The 15,498-nt window shown below is 38.7% G+C and overlaps 1 long non-coding RNA gene across 1 annotated transcript in view; it reads right to left on the bottom strand.

The window, feature by feature from the left end:
- Positions 1-1,975: 1,975 nt before the first annotated feature.
- The window catches only part of LOC309855593, an 816,759-nt gene continuing 803,236 nt past the window's right edge, over positions 1,976-15,498 (bottom strand). The window contains exon 2 of the long non-coding RNA XR_014306877.1: positions 1,976-2,102. This is a non-coding gene — a long non-coding RNA (uncharacterized lncRNA). The remainder of the gene's footprint in view (positions 2,103-15,498) is intronic.

Here is a 15,498-nt window from a genome sequence, read left to right as displayed (position 1 = left end):
CAAGTAGAGAAACATGGAACAAAGCAACATATTAAAGTTAATAAGGTGATAAGAATGAGAAGCCCGAAAAGGATATTTGGAGAAAGAAGTACAGTGGTCAGGTTCAGGCATACAGGCTTAAAGTTTGACAAGTTTTAAGTATTATTTCTGGCATATCTGAAAGTATGGCCCAATATTTAATTAGTTGGCCTCCATTATCCATTGGTGGCCTTTGGCTTCTAAGACAAATCTGGACCTGATGTGAAGTTATTACAGTCAGGGACTGTTCCATAGTGAGCTTTGAGGCTCCTTTTATGAGGGCTGTTCTATGCTTAGCTAAAGCATCTGTTTGCAATTGCACCTCAACAGAGGTGACTTCTAAGATAAATAGGACTAAGGGATGAAACCAATAAGAAGACCTTTGAGTGGTCCAGCCTTAACAATAACCTGATTACAGAGGATCACTGGCAAGTGAGAAAACTTGTCAAGAGATAAGGGGAGTCTGCCATGCATCATCCAATCCACTCATAAAGAAAGTGGGGTCATCCATTATCTCCACAAGTCCATAGTTAATCCTATGGAGTGTGGTATGGTGGCTTTTAGGCAATTTCATTATCCCAGCCAGACATAAGGTGTTAGTTAAGTTATACAATTGTAGGGGAATCAATCCCATTTTCCAGTTGTTTAATTATGTGCTGTGGGGTCTTGTTCATATATCCACAAAATAATAAGATCGACTAAAGAAGCTATTGTGCAACTTTTCTGAAGTTTACCTCAAATTGTTTAGCATAGGTAAACAAACATTTAAAGACAATCAAATCTAGAATTTAACATCCATAAAGGTGTGTTACTAAAATAATTTTTCTCTCTAAAATAACCCTCATTTACAGAGATAGCCAAATCAGGACTAATTCACTTGTGAAACAAGTCCAGTTTTAACAAACTTGGCCCATTATTTACATAAGCTCAGCAAGAACAGTTGAGTGTGATCATATAGATCTTTTAGAATCTGCTTTGCTGGAACTTCTTATAAGGAATCTCTAGGTTGAACTTTTAGTAGCCTCTCCCAGCCAGAAGCCAAGCCCTGTACTTGCCATCAGGCATGCCTGCAATACCTGTTGATTTGGGCGAGTTCCTCTTCCCGAGACTGCACCTACCAAGGAGTGACATTCTTTACTCACCTGGTGAGGCTGCTGGGAACTCTGTAAGCAAGGTATCAGGCCAACAGTCCCAAGGGGCTTTATGGCTCCAGGTTTCATAAAGTCAACCTTAGTTCCTTAAAGCTGTCTGGTCATATCTGAGTCTTTTCAAATATGACATCCCAGTCAAAGCCTTGGTAAAATTACCCTTGTTTCCAATTCTTTCCTGTTACAAGGAGAACAGATTCTTATTGAACTTATGCAAATGACTGATTGCCATGGAAGAAAAATACTTACTAAGACCTTTTGGTTTCAGAGGGTTCAGATAGAGAGAAAAGGTGAATGCCTTGAGCACCTTTACAAATGAGCACTTTTACATCTTTATAAGCTACAGATAACCAGGAGGGAGTATCCCTAGTCTGTAAGAGCAAACATTAGAGAGAACCAGCAATGTTTAAAGTAAGACAAAACATTAAGAGACACAACACTATAATCTTTTAGTTCATTTAGTCCCATGTTACTAATTCTGGTGAATGCAGCTTTAGTCAGTTTTGGAAATTCTTACCCATTTCAGTTTCAGGATTTTCAAGCATATCAAATATCTATATTTGTCCTGAAAGTCCTTTATAGGAATCTCCTTGAAGATAATTTTACAAGAGAATTAAAACAATTATAAATGACAAAAACTCAGAATGGATATGGTTAGAGCTAAAGAGACACAGGAGTTTACAATTTAGCTGCAAGGAAATCAGGTTATTTCTGTGATACATAACATTTCCATAATTACAGTATCAAGCGATGATCTCTCAAAACATTAAAACTTTAGGAAGTGCGTAGAATCTCTAGAATAGTTATAGTATTTTCCCAAATGTAATCCAAGGTTTATCATTGGTTCAGTAGTACTTCATGAGCAACTTCACATACCAAGGAAAAGCCTGAGTTAAAGAGATTTACAATTTAAATCTTGTCAACATTTGCTAAAATCTTAGAAAGTGTTGAAGCACATGCCTAAATATAATTAGGGATGTTAAATACCTGATAAAACAAAACATAGAAACTGGTTTTTCTGGGCAGGCAAAAAGAAAACCATTTACATTTTCTTAACCGCAGATCAATTGATCTAAGAAAACATTGTCCTTTTGAACAGAGAATTTCAGTCTTGTACCAATGTACCTTTAAAACCTATTCATTTCAATCTTAGTTCATTCTTGACCATAGCTAAAATTCCTTTTCTGAAGATTTCCCTTCCCAAACTTTCTACAACTTTCCTTTGCATTCAGGTTTTGTCCCAAGTCATTTCTTTCTAAACAACCATCTCATTTAGTACAAAATTACCTTCCTTTACCTTCAACAAAATGTATTCCGATTCCTTAAATCTTTCTTACATATATCCTACTTTCCTACATACAGTTTCCCTTTATTTCCATCAGTCTTAGTTACACTAAGCAGAACTTTGTATTCTTAGAAACACCTTTAGTTATTAACCAATTGTGAACTGTTACAACAATTCTTTAGATGACAAATTTATGAAACAGTGCAAATTTATGAAAAGTGCCAAACACGTTTACTAACAGTTTTAAATACTCTTAGTTTCTTTGCAGTAAGAAGTCAAAAGCACAAACCTACATCCAGTAATTAACAACTTAGCATTTTATCCTGTTTGGTTAGGACCTAGATGTCCACAATTTAATTCCATTTGTCATCCAAGCAAAACTTTAAAACTTTCAGGTTACCAAAGACTTTGAAAGTTACTTCAGCAATTACCCATTAGAACTTTGAGATAGACAATTAACCATCAGTTTAGTCATTTCTTTGCTAACAAATTTTAACAAGTAACACAAGCTTATTTGACCTTCAGTAAACTTTGATAGAATAAAAGCTTCACATTTACTGCTGTTAACTTCAAAGACGCATCTATCTTAATTAAACCAAAAAACTTAACTTAGTTCCAATACTGATTTACGTTCCACCTGGGCCCACTCCAATTTGAATGTTTACCTGAGACATGCGTGGGAAGATCTGGAGTGGGTGTGTTAGGTCCAGGGGGTACTCTTCTTGCTCCTTGACAGTGAAGAGAGAGGGAGCCGTGGTGCATGACCTAGAAGCTAGTCATGCAGGCTGCACGCACCTCGGTGCAGAAACAGAAGGGGAAAACAGAGGAAACAAAGTGCTGCCAGGAGGCAGAGAAGGGATTCCCGGTTTCAGAGCTCATAAGCCCCAACAGAGGAGCAGATGCTATGCTTTCCCACCAGCAAGGGGGGAGGGGTTAGACAGTCCAAGTCAGGCCAGAGAACACAGGGAAACTTCCCTGAAACAAAGAGTTTCTGCAGCTGCTTGGGAATATTCCTTATGGTCTCTGTCTCGAGTTAGACCAACCCCAGTTGGCTCCAGTTATAGCCATTACCACAGGAAGTGAGTGAGGGAGAAGCCCCCACATCTATTAGGAGTAACAGAGAGAAATAAAGCCAGAATCCCCTATGCTAGGGATGGCCCAGCAACCTGGGTTTACTAGAAGAAGGCTTATTTACGTAATTACCATCCAATATGTCAGGAGAAAGTTTACTACCTGACTCAATTTGGGCAAACACATTTCGCAAAAGCCCCTTAGTCTGGGGTCCTGGTGCAGAGCAATAAAGGCCTAGGTATGAGCAGTGAAGGTATCCTAGGTCCATTTGCCCTGCTTCCTGCAGAGGAGTTCTAACTGATAGATCCCACTGAGGCCATGCAGTGTTACAGGAGCTCAGTCCTTTCCTAAGTTTTGCAATCCAAATTATTTCCAGTGGGTTAAAAGGCACCCAAAGGTAGAGTCCTTGGGAACTGAAGAAGCCTACTCAGGCCATGCTTCCAGAAAAGTAATGAAGGTCCATTACCAAATCCCCCCCTGACTCCTGGGTAGCGTCCCACGCAGGATATGTCAGAGGTTCCTGTGTGTCAAAAGCGACCAGAGGCGTCCCTCAAGATATCGCTATTGATCACCATCCTGCCTTCCCTGGGAAGACATTCCTGCCATAAAAGGCCCTGGAGGGGTGCCGGCGTCCCTCCACTTCCCCATCGCATCCTAGGCTGCTGATGGGTGCCTGGTGAATGGACCAAAACGCTGTGCCATGCTATCATATGTCCTGAAGACTGCATACTGTTTTGCCATATTAACCCACAAAAACGCTAGAGAAGTTTTGGCAAGGGAAATTACTCAATTTCATAGCTTTAGGCGATTTGCAGAAGACACTGCGAGAAACAATAAAGATTGAAATCCATCATGGTCTATGCGACATTCCAACACATGTGGTCCTTACAGCCAACTTCCCTAGGAAACGGTCCCCGGTTGTGTTTTAATTCAATCGGGTACTGGTTTCGGCCGGCTCCCAGTGGAGGTCTTGCGGCCAGAAGTGGCTAGACCAGGGATGTGGAGGGGATCACATTAGATCAGTCAGGAGGAAACCTCACACAGGAGTCTTAAGATTGGCAGCCATCCTGGTGACTTAAGTGGCTGTCCCGTGCCCAAGAGAGACAACTTTCTATAAGAACAGGAATAAAGAGAGGCCATCAAGTTTCTGGGTCTTATTGCCATTCCGGCCAGGGTACTAACTTACAGCCAAAAGGCAGACCCTCTCCTCCCCGTGGAGTAGCCACGGGCTAGAGGATTACAGCCTGAGCAATTGACATGCAAGTGTTCCAATAAGCCCATACTCCTTGAAAAGCCCCTGAAATCAGAGTAAATGGAGAGAAAGTACTCACCAATTTTGCACCAAAGCTCAGAGTCCAAATGTAAAGACTCACAGCCCCACGTTGGGTGCCATATGATGAAGTTCTAGAACCTAGGTGAGGTTTGGTGGGCTGAGGTCCGGAGCCGATGACCAAGAAAGAATTCTTGAGACATCTTTGGTGCAAAATGGTGGTTTATTAAAGCACGGGGACAGGACCCGTGGGCAGGAAGAGCTGCTGCCCTGGGTTGTGAGGGATGGCAGGTTATGTACCCTGCTGTTGGGGGAAGGTGAGGGGAAGGGAGGTTTCAGTGGAGTTTTCATATGCTAAAGGGGGCCTACAAGGTGCCAGGATGTTCCAGGCCTGCCGGAGGCCTTGCCCTTGCTGCTGGATCAATGTTGTCTTTAGAACAGCCATTAACATTAAGATCTTTGGGAGACTTTTTGGTGGGGTGTCACAATCCTGCTATCAATCGTCTTTGTTAGTGAGATTTAGGACATTTGTAAGCCAAGGGAGACTCCTGTCTAGCAGGATTGTGAGCTCTGCAAGTTAACTATTTGCTTATTGTTCATGGCAGTCAGGGCTGCCTGAGGGATGCTACACTTATGGAGGGGAAAGGGTGAAGAGGGGGTGCAAGGCGCCAGCTCCTGCTTTGTCCTCAGCCAGCCTCCTGCTCCCTCATCACTGGGATAGTTAGGATGAATACACTCTTATTTGTGTTCATGGGACAAGATGAGACTAGGGTCCTCCTACTCTACTGTCATCTTCCTCCTTCTCCTCTCTCTAAGGCTTTTTAGAAAGATCTAATCTTGATGTCTCCATTCACCTTGAGGTAAGCCCCCCCCCCTTAGTACTAATTTGCTGTGCAGCTTTGAGAAATCCACTTTCTTAGGTCTCATTTGCCCATCTATGTTGGATAATTTGACCTCTAACAACACTTCCAAGCTTAATAACCTTTTATTTTTGGAGGTGTAAATGATAGCTGAACAAATATTATATCTCTTGTGGAAAAGGTGAATTAGGGTAGATAGAAAGGCAAAAAAAAAAAAAAACCAAGAAAAGGACAGAACATTGATATTTTCATGATATCAAAGCTTTAAATGGAAGGGGTAAAACTCTGACAGATGGGACTTGGACCCCCACCAGCTAGCAAAGCAGAGTTGTTTTGGAGGGTGTGGACCTTCCAGACATTCCTGAAATCGTATCTGCTTAGTGTGCCCTGCTTTGTAGTTTGTCATGTTTATTCTGAGATTTGATGGACACTTTGGTTCACTGACAGATTCAGGCAATGAACTTCACTTAATTTCACTGTATAAGGCATGGAAAGTGTGTGTGTGTGTGTGTGTGTGTGTGTGTGTGTGTGTGTGTGTGTATTGAAATTATATAGACACTAAATCTTGGTAACTAGTTAAGTTGTCAGATACATGTTTAGGTGACTAAGAGAGATGACTGGGAAAATTACATACTGAAAATCTAGACCTCCATCAGTCATCAGTGACATGAACAGTAACCTGCTTTGGGAATACGAGCATGTAGGCAGACTCAGTGATCTCTAGGGTAGCCTCCAGATTTTCTACTTTTCCAAGTGTGGAAGAGGCAGTGATAATGTACTGTAATCAGTGAAACCCTCTCTAGTACTCTAGCATCACTGCAATGTCTCCTCCTTTCTGGGCAGGGGAGCTTAATTTGCTTCTAGATAAAGCCACAATCAAGTTACCTAACATTTTTAAAACTTCCTCATCCAGGAATTTAAGATGAACCATACAGGGAACCATGTGGCATAGCAAAAATATACGTGCCTTCTGTTAAGAAACGTGTATTTTAACCCTAGCTTTACCATCAAATAAGGAGTTGTAATCTCTTAAGCAAGTTACATATACTTTATGATTCCCACTTTAGTTCCTTTAATGCTTGTCATATTTCTCACCCAAGATAATTATATAAAAATGTTGGGAAAATAGAAAGCAGTAGTTAAAAGTATGATGATAGAATTATAGTCTTATATGGTTATAGGTTAAGTTACTTTCCACTAGAATAAATCTATTTTATTTAAGCCATTTGTTATTAGATTTTACTTATTTATTAGACAGAGATCACAAGTAGGCAGAGAGGCAGGCAGAGAGAGGGGGACGCAGGCTCCCCGCTGAGCAGGGAGCCCGAAGTGTGGCTCAATCCCAGGACCCTGGGATGATGACCTGAGCCAAAGGCAGAGGCTTAAACCCACTGAACCACCAGGTGCCCCAAATCTATTTCATTTTATTTCATTTATTATTTTATTTTACTACAGATATGATATGTGCCTAATTTTAGGAAAAAAATAGAAAATATTAACAAGCAGAAAGGAAAACAATACCCCTTATGTTGTCAATATAGGTAACTATTTTTAAACCCTTGGTATCGATATATTCCTCCTTAAACTTAAAAAAAAATACATAATACTTTTTGCTTAAAAATTGAGCCAAAAGAATCATACCATGTATTTTTTTGTTTCAAGTTTTTAAAAAGATTTTATTTATTTATTTATTTATTTATTTATTTATTTATTTGTCAGAGAGAGAGAGAGAGTGAACACAAGCTGGGGGAGTGGCAAACAGAGAGAGAAGCAGACTTCCCACTGAGGAAGGACTTCCCCACCACACTTCAGGACTCTAATCCCAGGACCCTGGGATCATGACCTGAGCCAAATGCAGACACTTAACCGAGTGAACCACTCAGGCGTCCCATGTTTCAAGTTTTTATTTCAATTCTAGTTAGCTAAAATGTAGTGTAATATTGGTTTCAGGAGTAGAATTTAGTGATTCATCACTGACACATAACACCCAGTGCTTATCACAAGTGCCTTCCTTAATACCCACCACCCATTTAGTCCATCCCCTGCCCACTTCCCCTCCATCAACCCTTAGTTTGTTCTCTATAGAAATGATACCATATATTATTTCATACTTTGTTTCATCACCACGTAAGGGTTTACCATGATTATGTTTCTATTTCAATAGAGAATTTTTTACCTTAATATTTTTAACAGTTCCATAGTTTTCCATTGTTTGAACATACCATGATTATTAAGGAGTTTTATATTGGTAGCAGTATTTTGTTTTTAGGTGAATTACATTTTCACATCCCCACTACATGCTTTGTAAGGTGTTTTGAATAGTTAATCCTTTCTACTGAAAGAGCACACATAACATGAAATCATTCCTTACTTATAATCTTATATCTTACCTCATGTTATTCATGTTGTCTCTGCAAAACATGAAAAAATTCTTAACATCACTAGCCATCAGGGAAAAACAAATCAAAACCCCAATGAGGTATTACCTTACACCAGTTACAATGGCAAAAATTAACAAAATGGGAAACAACAGATGTTGGCAAGGATGTGGAGAAAGGGGACCCTCTTACACTGCTGGTGGGAATGTAAGCTGGTACAACCACTCTGGAAAACAGGATGGAATTTCCTCAAGATGTTAAGAATAGAGCTACCCTTTGACCCAGCAATTTCAGTACTAGGTATTTATCCCAAAGATACAGATGTAGTGAAAAGAAGGGGCGCTTGCACCCCAATGTTCATATAAGCCATGTCCACATTAGCCAAACTGTGGAAGGAGACATGATGCCTGACAATAGATGAATGGATAAAGAAGACGTAGTACATATATACTATGGAATATTATTCAGCCATCAGAAATGATGAATACTTACCATTTAAACTGACATGGTTGAACTGGAGGGGATTATACTAAGTGAAGTAAGTAGAGAAAGACAATTATCATATGGTTTCACTCATATGTGGAACACAAACAATAGCACGGAGAACCATAGGGGAAGGGAGGGAAATCTCAAGAGGGAGAAATCAGAGAGGGAGACGAAGCATGAGAGATGATGGACCCCAGTAAATAAACTGAGGGTTTCAGAAGGAAGGGGTGTGTGTGTGGGGGTAATAGAATGATGGGTGTTAAGGAGGGCACATGCTGTGACGAGCATTGAGTGTTATATGTAACTAATGAATCATTGAACGCTACATCAAAAACCAATGATGTACTATACAGTGGTTAACTGAGAATAATAAAAAAATAGTCTCTTATGGTTAAAAAAAGAGAAATGTTTATTGTTATCCAGATCTTGTACCTGACAGCATGTTTGACTGTTCTCTGTCTAAAATATACTACTGGTGTATGTGCTATATGGGACAAATGCTAAACAAAGCATCTCATTGATCCCAACTACAAGCTCTCCTCCAATTCTTAAAGTCCATAGAAAAGTGGGTAAGAGCCTGTGAAAGCTCAACTTGACAATGTTGTACATAATTTAGAAAATATGGTCAAAGAGCAATATATAACATAATTTTAGTGTTTAAGGCAAGAAAGAGAGTGTGTAGTGTCCATGGAGTTGTGAAACATTGCAGAGAGCACTATCAGAAGTCAGTAAGGGACCTTATAGTTCCAACTCAGATGCTATAGGGCCTGCAATAAACCACTTCCTTTTTCTGAAACTTGGCTTCACATCTGATAAATGAAGTAGGTATTAGTGATAGATGTTTGTATGAACTCCCTGGTTTGAAAAACTTAGAACTTCTGAAGGGCACAATGTGTATGTGTTTTACAAGGAAAAATTAAGGCAATATCTGTGAGCTTATGAAGAATGTGGGTCTAGAGAGTCAGAAATAAGAAAGACAACTTTTTAAAATTTCAGAAGATTAGAGGGTGACTTAGACTTCCAATAAAAGTGGCAAAAATTCTGTTACCCAAGTCATGGTAATCTAAGCTTTAGAGAATTATGGCAGCTTTCTAATCTCCATCTATCCTTCCTCTGTTACTCAACTGCATATCTAGTCAGTGCCTATAGCATTTCTGGTACTTTGGAGATGGGGGTCAGGGGACTCCCCTTATGTATAACAAGAGCAGAGGAATATTGTTGACCCTATTTGGAGTTCAGAAGGATATCTTATAAAATATCTCATGTTAGTAATGTAGGAAAAACTGATGAGTTTTGGACTAAAATGGGGTACAGATGGGGTTGGGGGTGTTCATGACTAAGTAGTTGGATCTAAGGAGTTGATTTTAATGGATCTATGTCCATTGAGGCAGACCACTAGTGTGGTGTATCGGGAGAATCTGTCCTTGGCTTTGTCCTAGTTTAACATTTTCATTGCTGACTTAAAGGAGGGCATAGATAATATGCGGATGAAAGGAGGAGTTAATATAATTAATTACAGAAATAGGATCTAAAAAGTCACATTTGATATGGACTTGTAGTGTGATGATGTGCATGGTGAGATAGGGAAGCAACTGAGGGTAGGAGTCAGAGGTTCTTTATCCATTGTCAATATTGTTTATTAGTGTTTTACCACTAGAATACTTAGGTCATATACTCCCTTGTCAACAAAACCTGTGTGTTTGTGTTTGTGTGTGTGTATGTGTGTGTGTGTGTGTGTGTGTGTGTTGCATGTGTGAAACTTTTTAGGTTTGGGTTATTTCACCAGATAGAAATTGGTTACCTAAGGTAATCAATTATGTTAACTTAAGTTAACTTAAGTCATCAGACTTTTCCTTTGAATTTCTTGGAATGGAATTCCTCATTGTTCAGTGGTTTGGAAGACATATTTTCAGTGTACAATAATGGCTATGGAAAAGCAAAAGTTCTCCTCTATGAACTTTGAGCATATAAATAGGGAAGATCCAGCAATTACAAAAATTACTTCCACTTTTTGAGGTGATGCATGATAAAGGCCAAATGAGAGGCACTGAAAATATAGAAGAAACTCTAGGAATGGAGAGAGAAAGTTAGTGATGATATGTGATCTTGGATGGCCAGAGAAGGCCTTCTGGAGGAAGAGGGAACTTGATTTTACTTCTGGAAAATTACTGAAGAAATCTGCTGTAAGGAGCCTTTCACTTTGGGGGAGCTTAGAACTTTGTGAAACCTTTCAATGCTTTCACAAGAAGGTATAGTGGAATGGAGAAAGGAAAAATTATAGACTTGAACTATTTGTGGGCCTGTCTACCAGACCTAATGTGAAGGTTAATTTTAGAGCATGTTGTCCAGTTTATTCCTTTCTTATAGAAATGGGAACCCTCTACTGTTCTGTATCACCAGCTGCTCTTTTCTGCTGATCAGGGGATAAAGCTGAGAATACCCTTTGGCTCTGAAAGAAGGAGAAGAGAACAGGTGCCTTAGCTTAGGTATTGAAATAGATTAGTCGTCTGTTTACTAGTCAGTCATACTCCAATGGCAAATCCTCAAGCACAAAAATGTCAGCTGTGAGCCAACAGCTGCCAACAGTGACTTCTCCAGTTGTTTCAAAATACTCCTAGCTGTGTATGAGCTTGCTATAGTTTAGGTATTGTCAGGGCAAGCCCCCACTGCCTGCCAAACTTTTCACTTCAGCAAAAATTAGGTCTTCCAAAAAATGTTAATGAGCCCAGAAATAAGTAGTAGTTAGTATAATTTAAGAAATTATCTACTAAGTATATTCTAATGAGGGACATGTTTCTGGAAAGATTATGGCAATTTGTTCTCAAACTTGTGATAGTACTTTCAGAATTTCAGGGTTTTAGGCTCTCTTCTGCTTTCCACCCAGCCCGTCCTTTTACCTCCAACTCCGTGTAATCTCATACTTAACCCTCTCCTCTGCCCTAGTGGAAATAGTCTAGATCCAAGAGTCCATAAATATGGGTTGTTCAGGCTTTATCACTGGTTTGCAGTTTTCGCATTTGAAAAATGAATTCCTGGCTAATAGTGATAATAATATTCTAATATTCTGAGAATACTGCATGCAGAGGTTAATGGGATGAACAGATATGAGGTGGAAATGTTACTTAAACTCTACTGTGGAGGCCAAGAACATTTGAAAATTGCTTTTATTTGAAATAGCAGTCTGAAAAAAATGCTTACTTTCAGATTAAAAGTCCTCAGCCTTAGGGAAAGCCCAACTCTTGTTTAGTGTCTGCTGTTTGTGCTCTCTTCTTCCCTCCTTGTCTCTCTCTCCTTCCCTCTCACATACAGAGAGTTTTAAAAAAAGTACTGAAAAAGAAAAAAAAGCTGCATCTCTTGGCATGGAGTCTAATGAGGACAAAAGTAATTTTCAAATTTCATGTTATTATATCCTTAAGATTCTTATTCTATCTTGAAGTTGATTTTAATCTATTTTAATCACATGTATACATTTATTTATGTGATAACGTACCTCCATTCACAGAAGATTTGAGGCAGCCAAGCTTTAACCTATTCAAAACTTTAGGTGGTGTTCAAGCCAATGAAGAATGCATTCTTCAAGTTTTCAAAGGAAAAACAAGAAGTTGCTGAAATACACAGCAAAAATAGAAGTGTCATTTTTTCCAGATTACTCAAAAAGTTATTAACAGCAGTGACTCATATTTCCTGTGAAATATGCTGTGAGCAAATTCATTACAAACCCATGTAGCTTAAGCAGTTTACCCATGGCTTATAGCTAAATATGTCACAGGACATGAGAGATAAACAGAAATTTGCCCTGGTGCCATTCAGCTACACAGAACACTGTGTGATAGTGTCTAGTTGGAAATTCTACCATCATGTAAGTATAACATCTTTTTTAATGTCTGAGTTAGAAACATTGTAGTCTGTAACTAAACCCTATGAGCAATTACACAGTGCTAGTTGGGAAGAAAAAAATGTAAACAAATTTCCAGTAGATGGGAACATGACTTTTGCCTTAAGTTGTTGTACCCCAATGTACTCATTCAGCATGTATTTCTTGTTATATACCATTGCTTATTAGACTTTCATGCATGTGCAAGTGTGTGTGTGTGTGTGTGTGTGTGTGTTCTTTCTGATCGGACTCTAAACTAACTGAAGGCAGTATACCATTTATTTATCCTGCATATCCTTATCATTTGTGCCATGATTATTGCTGATTAAAGGCTGTATTTTCCTATTTGGAAACTAAATTGTATAGCCAATCCTTCTATTTCTGGCTATGATTTAAAGTTGATTTGGTACATTTTCTGTTTTCCTTGAATGGTCTGACTTTTTAAAAATATTAACTTGGCAGGTTTAACTGCCAGACTTCAGAGTGGAACTGTATCATTAGTTTTCCTGGATCTCCAACTTGCCAACTACACATCTTAAGACATATCAGCCTCTATTATCTTGTGAGCCAATATTTTACAATAAACTTCTTCCCATATATAGATAGATATTCATCCTATTCGTTCTGTTTCTCTAGAGAAACACTTACACTAATAAATAGGTTTTAAGAAGTGCATATACTCTTAATCTCACAAAACAAACTGAGGGTTGCTGGGGGGAGGGGGTTTGGGAGAAGGGGGTGGGATTATGGACATTGGGGAGGGTATGTGCTTTGGTGAGTGCTGTGAAGTGTGTAAACCTGGTGATTCACAGACCTGTACCCCTGGGGATAAAAATATATGTTTATAAAAAATAAAAAATTAAAAAAAAGAAGTGCATATAAATTTATGCTGCCACCAGCAGCATATCAAGGTTCCCATCTGCTGGCACCAAGGCCAATGCTATGTGTTCCTAATTTTCTGAACTTGTCAATTTATATGATAAAAATACTATCACTTTGTTATTTTAGTTCACATTTTTATTAGTTAAAAATAGATATTGTCATACCCTTAAAATACTAACTTGGACTTATCATTAAAAAAAATCACAAGCATTTCCTATTTTTTGTATAAGGGCTCCCATGGTTCAACTTGACAACTATAAACAGCATATATGCAACATCCTCAATTCTGTTGATCAGATTTCACATTGCTTTTGATAAAAGTTAAATTTGCATGTTTTTGCTTTGGTGTGATTGAGAGTCACTTGGTTCTCCACTTTTCTGAGGTAATATGTGACTTGACATTTGCACACAGCCCTTTAGGCAAGTGTCTTTGAAATGGTATTTATGGCACAAATTAGGGAAGATTCCTGTTTACAGGATTCTGAAGAGCAGTTGTCTCATTCATTTTCCCATTTTAACCCAGTTCACTCACTATTATTAACAAAGGAATCCCCTTTATGTTTTACAAAGGCATAAAATGTCTTGAATTGACCAAGATGATTTTTTGTTGACTTTTTCTGCTAAGGACAGCAGGAGATCATGGGAATAAGAAATCTGACTTTGCCTCAAAAGTGAACAAAGGGCCAAAAGGGGGGAAGGAAATAGAAGTATGGTTGTTGGAAATTATTACAGATATGGCCTGCCCAAAGTCATCTTGTTTTTTGTTTTTTGTTGTTGTTTTTATTGGGTTTTGTTTTGTTTGTTTGTTTGTTTTTTTTGCAGGTACAATATTGGTAATCTCATTATTTTACTTATCTATGGGGAACAAGGATTATGTATATCACAATCCATTGTCTGTGGCATATATTTAGTATAAATGAGTACTGTACTGTATTACATTGCTTTTGTGTTCAGTTAGCCACTGTACATCATTAGTTTTTGATGTAGTGTTCAATGATTTATTAGTTATGTATAGCACTCAGTGCACACCAAAACATGTGTCCTCCTTAATACCCATCACCCTCTTACATCCTCCCCCCACCTCCTCCCCTCTGAAATCCTCAGTTCATTTCCCAGGGTCCATAGTCTCTCATGCTTCTTCTCCCTCTCTTATTTCTCCCCCTTGAGATTTCCCTCCCTTTCCCTATGGTCCTCCATGCTATTGCTGATGTTCCACATATGAGTAAAACCATATGATAATTGTCTTTTTCTACTTGACTTACTTCACTTAGCATAATCCCCTCCAATTCCATCCATGTGGATGCAAATGGTGGGTATTCATAATTTCTGATGGTTGAAAAATATTCTATTGTATATATGTACCACATCTTCTTTATCCATTCAACTGTTGAAGGGCCTCCTGTCTCCTTCACTGTTTGGCTATTGTGGACATTGCTGCTATGAACATTGGGGCGCAAGCACCCCTTCTTTTCACTACATCTGTATCTTTGGGGTAAATACCTAGTACTGCAATTTCTGGATCAAAGGGTAGCTGTATTCTCAACAAAGGGTAGCTGTATTCTCAATATCTTGAGGAAATTCCATCTTGTTTTCCAGAGTGGCTATACCAGCTTGCATTCCAACAGTGTAAGAGGGTTCCCGTTTCTCCACATCCTTGCCAACATATGTTGTTTCCTGTTTTGTTAATTTTTACCATTGTAACTGGTGTAAGGTTGTATCTCATTGAGGTTTTGACTTGTATTTCCCTGATGACTGGTGATGTTGAGCATTTTTTCATGTGTGTGTTAACCATTTGTATGTCTTCTCTGGAGAAGTGTCTGTTCATGTCTTCTGCCCATTTTTTGACTGGGTTATTAGTTTTTTTAGTGTTGAGTTTGAGAAGTTCTTTATAGATCTTGGATATCAGCCCTTTATCTGTAATGACATTTACAAGTATCTTCTCCCATTCTGTGGGTTGCCTTAGTTTTTCTGACAGTTTCATTTGCTGTGCAGAAGCCTTTGATCATGATGAAGTCCCAAAAATTCATTTTTACTTATGTTTTCCTTACTTCTGGAGACATATATTGAAAGAACTTACTATGGCTGATGTCAAAAAGGTTAATGCCTCTGTTCTCCTCTAGTAATTTGATGGATTCCTGTCTCACATTTAGGTCTTTCATCCATTTTGAGTTTATCTTTCTGTATGGTGTAAGGGAAGGGTCTAGTTTTATTCTTCTACATGTAGTT

Source organism: Mustela nivalis, assembly GCF_964662115.1.
Source record: "Mustela nivalis genome assembly, chromosome: X".
In the NCBI taxonomy this organism is placed as follows: domain Eukaryota; kingdom Metazoa; phylum Chordata; class Mammalia; order Carnivora; family Mustelidae; genus Mustela; species Mustela nivalis.
The sequence above is the reverse complement of the archived record's forward strand: the minus strand, read 5'-3'. Positions and strand labels throughout refer to the sequence as shown.